Below are 9568 nucleotides of genomic sequence, written 5' to 3'. Positions count from 1 at the left end.
ATTTGCCTCAATTAGGCACTTTCTCCCGTTCCTTGATGACTGAGATTTAAGTACTCACGATTATGATGTTTATCAGCGACTAGTCTGGAGACATGATCACGATGAGTCAGAGAGGGAGCCCACGCCTGGAGCTGCTAAGGACTTCCCACATCTCTCCAGCACGAGGAGAGGGGCCGAGGGTAAGGCTGACGTACGGAAGGGCAAAGTTGCTGGACGGGACCTCATGCCAATGCGCCTGAGCTCCTGGATGCCGCTGTGCCTGCAGCCAGAGGCGCCACCGGCCTTCACCCCCACTGGACCAAAAGTTTCCCTTTTGCCTCCATCAGATGGGTTGGTAACGGATCCGGCCCTCCCCCAGACAGCGCGCCGATGTCCGATTCCGTCACTATCTTGGTATGTTTTGTTTTTTTTTTCTGGTTTCGGCATCCTCCGCGAAGTTGTTTTTCTCTTTGATACCAATGTTGGTCTTCAGTATGTATTTCCACCTTGCAGAAGGCCAAAGTGCCAACTGCGTATACAGCTCGAGTGTAATGGTTACTGTGTCCTCGTGTATTATTTCATGTTTGGCCTCGGAAAAAAAAATCCAGCAAGAATTCTCTTCTGTGCACGGATGGTATAACCTATCTGGGAACACATTTTATGGCGATCTTAACTCAAGTGAGCTGGGAAAATAACAGGGAGAGGTTTTGCTGGCTGCTCGTTACATTTGTGTTTTCTTGTATTCGTCACTCTTGAGTCCCTGCCAAGAGTTTACATCTAATTGCCTCTACATCATACTTCCCCCCTCAAAGAGAAAAAACAGCGCCCTGTAAATTGGTATAAACACTTTGGCTGCACGGTAATTTTGTTTTCTTGTTCCACATGGACTCGCAAACTTGAAATTCTTTAAGGTGCCTCAGACTTAATCTCAGGCAGAGCGAAGTGTGAGGGGTGCTATTTCTCCCTTAATCAGAGTGTGCCGGGCACATTGGCCCACAATTCCCATGCTTTATTACTGTGGCGAACCAGAAGGGGCTGTGGGTAAAGGCTCAGGCGGGGAGAGAACACGAAGGGCTTTTTATGTTAAAGGAAGAAGCATTCTCTTGCAAGGAAGATGCCGCGAGACTGGGAAGGTTTCCAAAGCCTTTCAACCGTCGCACACAAGATCCCCGTGAAAACTTAAAAATAGCCCCTTCGGTGGTGCATGTAAACGTGAGCCTGCGTGTCTGAGATGTGCGTGTGAGAAAGGGGAGAGAGAGAGGTGATCGCTACCTGTTGGTGCGCTAGCAGAAGAGAATGGCAAGGTAAGGTGGCCTTTAAAAGTATATGCCTCTTGGGCGCCTGGGTGGCTCAGTCGGTTGGGCGTCCGACTTCAGCTCAGGTCATGATCTCGCGGTCAGTGAGTTCAAGCCCTGCGTCGGGCTCTGTGCTGACAGCTCAGAGCCTGGAGCCTGTTTCAGATTCTGTGTCTCCCTCTCTCTGACCCTCCCCCGTTCATGCTCTGTCTCTCTCTGTCTCAAAAATAAATAAACGTTAAAATAAATAAATAAATAAATAAATAAATAAATAAAAGTATATGCTTCTTTTTGCAAACGATTTTTCTTTTGGACACAGAGTGGCCGTACAGAGCAGTGGTTGGGAACGTGGGTGTTGGAGTATGACTTCCTCGTGTGAATCTTTACTCCCCTCCTCATAAATCGTGTGACCTTAGGAACTTATGTCACCTCGCTGGGCTTCGTTTTCCTGCAAAGCAGTGATTAAAAGTCACATGTACTGGGGCACCTGGGTGGCTCAGCCGGTTGAACGTCTAACTCTTGACTTCAGCTCGGTGATCTCACGATCATGAGATTCAGCCCCACGTCAGGTTCTGCACTGAGTGTGGAGCCTGCTTGAGGTTCCCGCTCCCTCTTTCTCTGCACCCCCCCCTCTTGCGCTCTCTCTCTCTCTCTCAAAAAAAAATCACATGTACTCCAATAGGGTTGTTGTAGGGATTTAATACATTACTGTACGTAGGCACTTTGAACAAGGTCTGCATACGGTTGCTGTGTTGTAAGTGTTTGCTGTGAGGATGAAGATGAAGATGATGGTAATGAAGATGGTGATGAAGATGATGATGAAGGTGATGTCTGTGATGATGATGCAGATGTCTAGGATGGTGGTGGTGGTGATGGTGATGATGGTGGTGATGATGATGATGATGGTGATGATGGTGGTGATGATGGTGGTGATGAGGATGGTGATGAGGATGATGATGGTGGTGATGATGGTGGTGATGAGGATGATGATGATGGTGATGAGGATGAGGATGATGATGATGGTGATGATGGTGGTGATGATGGTGGTGATGATGATGGTGATGAGGATGATGATGACGGTGATGAGGATGAGGATGATGATGGTGATGATGATGGTGATGATGATGGTGGTGATGATGGTGGTGGTGATGGTGGTGATGATGATGGTGATGATGATGGTGATGATGATGGTGATGAGGATGATGATGATGGTGATGAGGATGATGATGGTGATGAGGATGATGATGGTGATGATGATGGTGGTGATGATGGTGGTGATGAGGATGGTGATGAGGATGATGATGATGAGGATGAGGATGATGATGATGATGATGGTGGTGATGATGATGGTGATGGTGATGACGATGATGACGATGATGGTGATGATGGTGCTAGTGGTGATGGTGGTGAATATATGAAGGAATGCAGAATCCAAGACCTTTGAGCACCGTGGAAGAGGCAGCAGAGCCATGGGGTCTTCCTATTCTGGAAGATGAAGATATGCATCTGAAGCCATAACTTTTTTGAGATTTTTAAGACAAACATATTCTTCGTTTGATCTTAGACGTTTTGTCTCTGCACTCGTAATGAGGAGCTCCCCACTCAGGCTGTACCAGGTAGCGCGAAGTCCTGGTGGGAGGAGGTAAAGTTGTTGCCCTTTCTTCACGTCAGTGTTGATCACCATCGTCTTCATCATCACAGACATCACCTGCATCATCACCACCATCACCACCATCACCATGTTCCCCACCGTCACCATCATGACCACCATCATCATCATCACAGACATCACCTTCATCATCGTCTTCATCACCATCTTCATCGTCATCCTCATAGCAAACACTTCATATGTTCAGCTCAGCAACTGCACAGACTCAAGGTGATCTTCCTACCGGAAGGAAAACAAGACTGGTTGTAGACGTAGCAATACTCGTGGGTGGGGCTACAAGCCAGGGTTTTCCCTCCCATCTATGCCCTGATGTTCCTGTAGGTCTGAGTAACGTGTTGCGCAGTCTGTTCGGTAAACGTCGGTCCGCTCTGCTGGTTTATAATCGGTGGTTTATTCCTTCCTCACACAACACCCTTCTGAGTGCTTTGCACTCCTTTAGAGAAATATTTTATTCTGATCTCGTGAATGATTTGGAAAGATTTGCCTGAAATTGTGAGTGTATACATTGGGCAAGTTTTGCCCGAGGACACGCCCTAGTTCTCAAGTGGACTTTGGCCAACCCACCATCCCCCACTACAGGATATGGTTTGGAACCTAAAGGAAACGATTTCAGAAGAATATACCTTTCAGTAGCTTTAACATCATTAGTTTATAGATTAGAGATGGTATTATTTCCTATGTTTATAATTATCACTGGGCATCCTCTTTGTCTGATAATCTCTGAGTACATGTATGAGGGAAATAACAATGTTGTGGTTCCCGCTGTTGTAGGAATAACTTGATAAAGGCTCAGAAAAGGCACATAAATGATACCCATATGACCCGCATATTAACATTGATAATAGTAATTAACTAGTTAAAATAACCTCTGAGAGATTATGTTCAGGTTTCAGGAAATCTGATCTGTTAAAAAAAATTTTTTTTAACATTTTTTTTTAAAAGTAAATTTATTTCCTGGGGGACCCGGATGGCTCAGTCGGTTAAGTGTCTGACTCTTGATTTCGGCTCAGGTCACGATCTCACGGTTCATGATTTCGAGTCCCACGTCGGGCTCTGCGCTGACAGCCCAGAACTTGCTTGGGATTCATTCTCTCCCTCTCTTTCCACTTCTCCCTCTCTTCCTCTCTCCCTCCCTCTCTCTCCCTGTCTCCCTGTCTCTTTCCCTCTCTCTCTCCTTCTCTCTCCCTCCCTCTTTCTCTCTCTCCCTCTTTCTTTCTTTCTTTCTTTCTCTCTCTCTCTCCCTCTCCTTCTCTCTCTCTCGCCTTCTCTCTCTCCCTCTCTCCTTCTCTCTCTCTCTCTCCTTCTCTCTCTCCCCCTCTCTCTCTCTCCTCCTCTCTCTCTCTCCCCCTCTCTCTCTCCCCCTCTCTCTCCCCCCCTCTCTCTCCCTCTCTCTCTCCCCCGCTCCCCCTCTCTCTCTCCCCCCCTCTCTCTCCCCCCCCTCCCCCTCTCTCTCTCCCTCTCTCTCTCTCCCCCTCTCTCCCCCCCCTCTCCCCCTCTCTCTCTCCCTCTCTCTCTCTCCCTCTCTCTCCTTCTCTCTCTCTCTCTGCCCTCAGAGCAGGGGAGGGCAGAGAGAGAGATTCTAAACAGCCTGTCAGCGCAGAACCCAACATGGGACTCAAACTCACGAACCGTGAGATCGTGACCTGAGCCGAAATCAAGAGTCAGACACGTAACCGACTGAGCCACCCGGGTCCCCCAGGAAATATGATTTTTAGTCGTTGCATAAATGGTGTGTTTTTATTTAGTGATATAAACAACTTACAGTTGTGAAGTGTGAGACAAATAGATGAGTTCAGGACATAAAAACTCTGTTTCCAAAAATTCTTCACATTCTGGGTTAGGCAATTTCTTAAGTGTGGTTTATAGACATCCAAAATTCGGGGATAAGGAAGTGAAATAATTTGCACTAGAACACATTAACTATTTATGTGTCTTTGTTCCGTGACACAGAGGTTCGTCTCTGTGGCGAATGTGGACACTCGAGGTAATTGGCATTAGCCGTCCGTGGACGCGGCCGTTCCCCTCACCCCGCCGGGGCGCTGGGCGCTATTTCTGCGTCCTTACGCTGCCCCCGCTTTCTGTACCCACGTCTGCACGCGGGAGGCTGTGCGCCTCTGTACCACACCCCCAACACCGAACAAAACCGGCAAAATCGTTCCCCAGCACATCTGACTCTCCCGGTAAACAGTCCGTGGCACCGTCGCTTTATTTTAGAAACTGCAATATGAGAAAACCCATCTTCTCTGGAATCCTCCGTGGGCCGGAGGCTCTCTGGGAACCGAGGCCAGGCTGCAGCGAAGCCCAACAGCTGGGGGTTCCTTAAACTCTTCTCCCCCAGGATTTACTGCAACATTTTAGGAGCCTCAAGGCACAGGGATCTCCTACCTGTATGACCAGCGACGTTCCAAGTAAAATAGCCCCTTTTTTTTTTTGGGTGGGAGGGGGGGAGGATGTAACCACAGATCGTCTTCTTGCGAGGTCAAGTGAGAGGTAAAACGGCCAGCCTGAGACTTCTGTCAGCTGGAAGGGGACAGCTCTGATGAGTTCGCCCCTCCCCCCTTGTCCTGTCCACTCGCCAGAAAAACATCTAATTAATGAATTCCACGTGATTTGTTAAAAGAGCAGGATTTGGCGGGGATGTGAGCGTGCTGCGGTGGGTTGGGGCTCTCAGGTCTCAGAAGAAGAGGGAACAGGAAAGTATCTTTCGTTCTGGAAAGATCGGTGATAGCTGAGCAGGGCAGAGGAAGGGAGAGGCTGTGACTTCCTCCTGGTTTTTTAAAAAGTGACTTTGAAGGAACTGACTGTCATGTAGCTGCCTCTTTCCCTGTTCTGTTCCAGCTCAGCTGGCAGGGGAGGTGCATTCCACGGACTCTCAGCAAAACAGCGCGTTGGAAACAAATAAATATGGGAGAGCCCCGCAGGAGGGTGCTGGGGGCGGCCGTGGGGACCCAGGCAAGGACGCGGCACGACCGCCCGGCTCGCGGGGAGACGGACGCACTTGAGAAAGCGAGCCGAGAAGTGGGTGCTTCCATCCCCTTCAAATTACAAACCAGAAAGTCAACAAGGACCGTGTTAGTTATGCAAGCGGTTTCTAAAGTGGTTCTTGTGGGCGACGTGTGAATTCCGCAGAGCTTCCCGGCGTGGAAGTCTGTGCTTCAACCCGGGGACGCGAGGCCTCCAGGAGCCCGCTGGGGACCCCGTGTCCTTCCTCTGCCTCAGAGCAGAGAGGCTGGCGCGCCCCGGTGGTGAACCCGGTCCCAGAAGCTCTTCTTCCCCTTTTCCCATCTTCCCACCATACCCCGTGAGTCTCCCCAGCCACCCGGCCGCTCCTGAAGGGCCCCCAACGTGGTGGCGGGGTGACGACGGGTCCCGATCTGCCCTCGGGCCCTGGCAGTCACTCCCTCCGACCCGCGTGGGCCCCCTCTGGGCCCTGGCAGAGCGGGGGGCTGGTTATCTGTTGAATTCTGGGCTTCTCGGGGGTTCGGCACCTGACCTTCCCCTGGATGCCAGCCTCCGGCTGCCTGTCCTGTCCGGGTTCGTTCTTCTGAAATCGCATGACCGTCTGCCTCGTTGCTCAAACCACACACCCAGGAGCCGCCGTTGGCTTCCCAGAGCCCCTCCTTGGCCTCCTCCGGCTCACTATTACGTCCCCACCACTCTGTTTCCAGAAGCACATCCGGAGTTATCCTAGATCTCTGCCTCCCATCCCCCCAACCCCCCCGGGCCCGGGCCGCCATTACCTCTTGGTTGGATGTCTCCAGAAGCTTCCAAATGACATGTTCTGCTTCCAGGGATGCCCTGCCTTCCGGCAGTCTACCATCCGTACGGCAGCCAGAACATTCTCGTAAACACGTACATTAACTCAAGTGCCGGCCTCTCTAAACCTTCCAGTGGCTTCCCATTCCCCGTTGGGTCCAGTTCCGCCCCCGTCACGGCCTCCGGGGCCGGTCGTGGGCCAGCCCGCCTGTTCCAGCCTCCTCTTGGCCCTGCCTCCTTTGCTCACCGTGTTCCGGCCACGTCAGTGTTTCTAGTCTCATCAATACCGGGCTCATTTTAGGGACCCCTGCGTGTTCCCTCATCCGGCTCCTCCCTCAGAGTTTCGCGTGCCCGGATCCCTCCGATCATTCAGGGCTCAGCTCAAACGCCAGCTGCTCAGCAAGAATGTTCGTCCCAGACCCCCGGCTACAGCGACACGTGCTCGCCCTCCCCCCGGTGGGGAACTCCAAATGGCACCTTACTTTATTTAACGCGCTCACCGCAACGTTCAACGTCCTCCCTTTTTGTGTACTTGTGTGTTCTCCCCCCTCGCCCGCGAAGAGAAGTTCCTGGAGGGCACACACCTGTTTCCAGCACCATCCCCGGTGCTCGAAAGAGTGTCTGGTGTGCAGTCGATGCTCCATAAAGCTTTGTAATGAACGAACTCTCTGAGAGACGGTGGGAGATGGGGCGCACTGCACCCGGTCCCCTATGTTGACGGGCTTCCGGGCACGTGTGTTGGCGACCCGCAGATTGCTGCTGCTGGGCTGGAGCTGAAGCTTCTGCATTAAAAAAAAAAAATTCCAGGGGCGCCTGGGTGGCTCAGTGGGTTGGGCGTCCGACTTTGGCTCACGTCATGATCTCGCGGTTCGTGAGTTCGAGCCCCGTGTCGGGCTCTGTGCTGACAGCTCAGAGCCTGGAGCCCGCTTCGGATTCTGTGTCTCCCTCTCTCTGCCCCTCCCCCACTGGCACTCAGTCTCTCTCTGTGTCTCAAAAATGAATAAATGTTAAAAATTTTTTTTAAAAAGAGAAAAAAGGCAGGCGTTGAGTCGTATCTCATGACTTCTCAGCATCCACAATCACATGAGCTAATTCTCTGTCTCTCTGGAGAGCCCTAATCGATACACCTCCCCTCACCCCACAATTATGTACTAAGTCTGAATTTGATTCCATGGGAAGTTGATACGATGTGGCCTTTGAGCTCTGAGAGCTAACAGTCGAATAAGAAAGTTAAAATAAAGACACAGACACTCAAAATTCAAGGCAGAACTTAATGGAGCCACGATGCCCTGGGTGCTGAGAAAGGGAGGCCGACCGTGAAGGGGTTGTGGTTAAGGGCATTGATTCAGGAGCCAGGCTGTCTGGGTTCAATCACCTGCTCCCCTTTTTATGACTTGTGTGATCTTTGGCAAGTTATTGGATGGTCGGTGACTCCGTTTCCTCACATATGAAATGTAGAAACTATTAGTACCTACATCATAGGATTATCAGAAACACTAGACAACGCAGTGTATTTATGACACTCAAAACAGCGTCTTAGATCAGCGTTCCGCACGCGGGACTGAAGACAGAGAGGTGGGGCAGCGTTTGGGTTTAGGATGAAGCGGGGCAGGGGAGTCCCTGGGGCGTCGTGCGCACAGAGGGAACAGGAGGGCAAGGGGGCTGGCCGGTCGCAGCTGAGATGTTTAGCTGGGAAAACAGGAAGGCGAGGTGATGGGAACGTTGGGAAGCTACGTGTGGCCACAGTGGGGAGGGACGCTTAGTAAGCATCCTCTCCGGTGGGTAATTGTCACTGAACACTTTGAAGTGGAGAAATTGCTGAGATGCCTTTATTTCTGCAAGAACTTACCTGCTTAGAAATTTTTGGCAACATCCAACGACTTGGAGAGACTCACTCCTTTCCTTTTGCTTGATTTGGGTTGATAGTTTGCTTTTTCTTTTCCAGTTCCTTAACGTGGAAGGATTGATTTGGGACTGGGCCTTCCTTTAGTGTAAGCATTCAGGGCCCTGAGTCTCCCCCCCCTCCCTTGCCCCCGACCTCTGATAGATCGTATTTTCATTTTCACCCGGTTGAAAACATTTTCTAGCTTCCCTTGAGCATTCGTTACTCTTGTACCTGTGGATTAGTTGGGAGCATGTTGTTTAATTTCTGAGTAGACGGAAATTTACCTGCTATTCTGTGATTGATTTCTGGTTCAATTTCATGACGCCCCGAGGCATACCTGGTCTGACTTCACTTATCTACGTTAATTAAGATTTATTTTATGGCCTGGGATATGGTCTTTCTCGGTGAATGTTTCATGTGTGTTCTGCTGTTGTTGGGCGGAGTGTTCCATAAATGCCAATTAGATCCAGATGGCCCACCGCCTCGCTCATTTCTTGTAACCCCCTTGCCGATTTCCTGTCTCCCCGGCCTCTCTGTGGCTGGGAAAGCACTGCTCACGTCTCCAACCACAATTCTACATCTGTCTATTTCTCCTTCCAGTTCTGCGGGGTTTTCCTTCCCGTGTTTCAAAGCTCTGTGGACAGGTGCACACCCATGTGGTATTCTTAGGTCTTCTTGGTGAATTGACTCTTTTATGTATGTGTTATTCCTCTCTGGTGTATTTTATGTATGTATTATTCCACCGTCTTTGGTGACGTTCTCTGTCCTGATGTCTGTTTTGTCTGATATTAATAGAACGAATCCAGCTTTTTAATTTTTTTTTTTGGATTAGTGTTTGCATGGTGTATCTATTTCCATTCTCCTTTCACTTACCTGAGTCGTTATGTTTGAAGTGAGTTTCTTGTAGACCGCATGTACTTAGGTCATCGTGTAGAACCTAGTCTGAAAGTTTCTGTCTTATAATCGGCGTGTTGTTGGTTCGCT

This window comes from Panthera tigris, chromosome D3 (genome assembly GCF_018350195.1).
Source record: "Panthera tigris isolate Pti1 chromosome D3, P.tigris_Pti1_mat1.1, whole genome shotgun sequence".
Taxonomy (NCBI): Eukaryota; Metazoa; Chordata; class Mammalia; order Carnivora; family Felidae; genus Panthera; species Panthera tigris.
Note: the sequence above shows the minus strand (reverse complement) of the source record.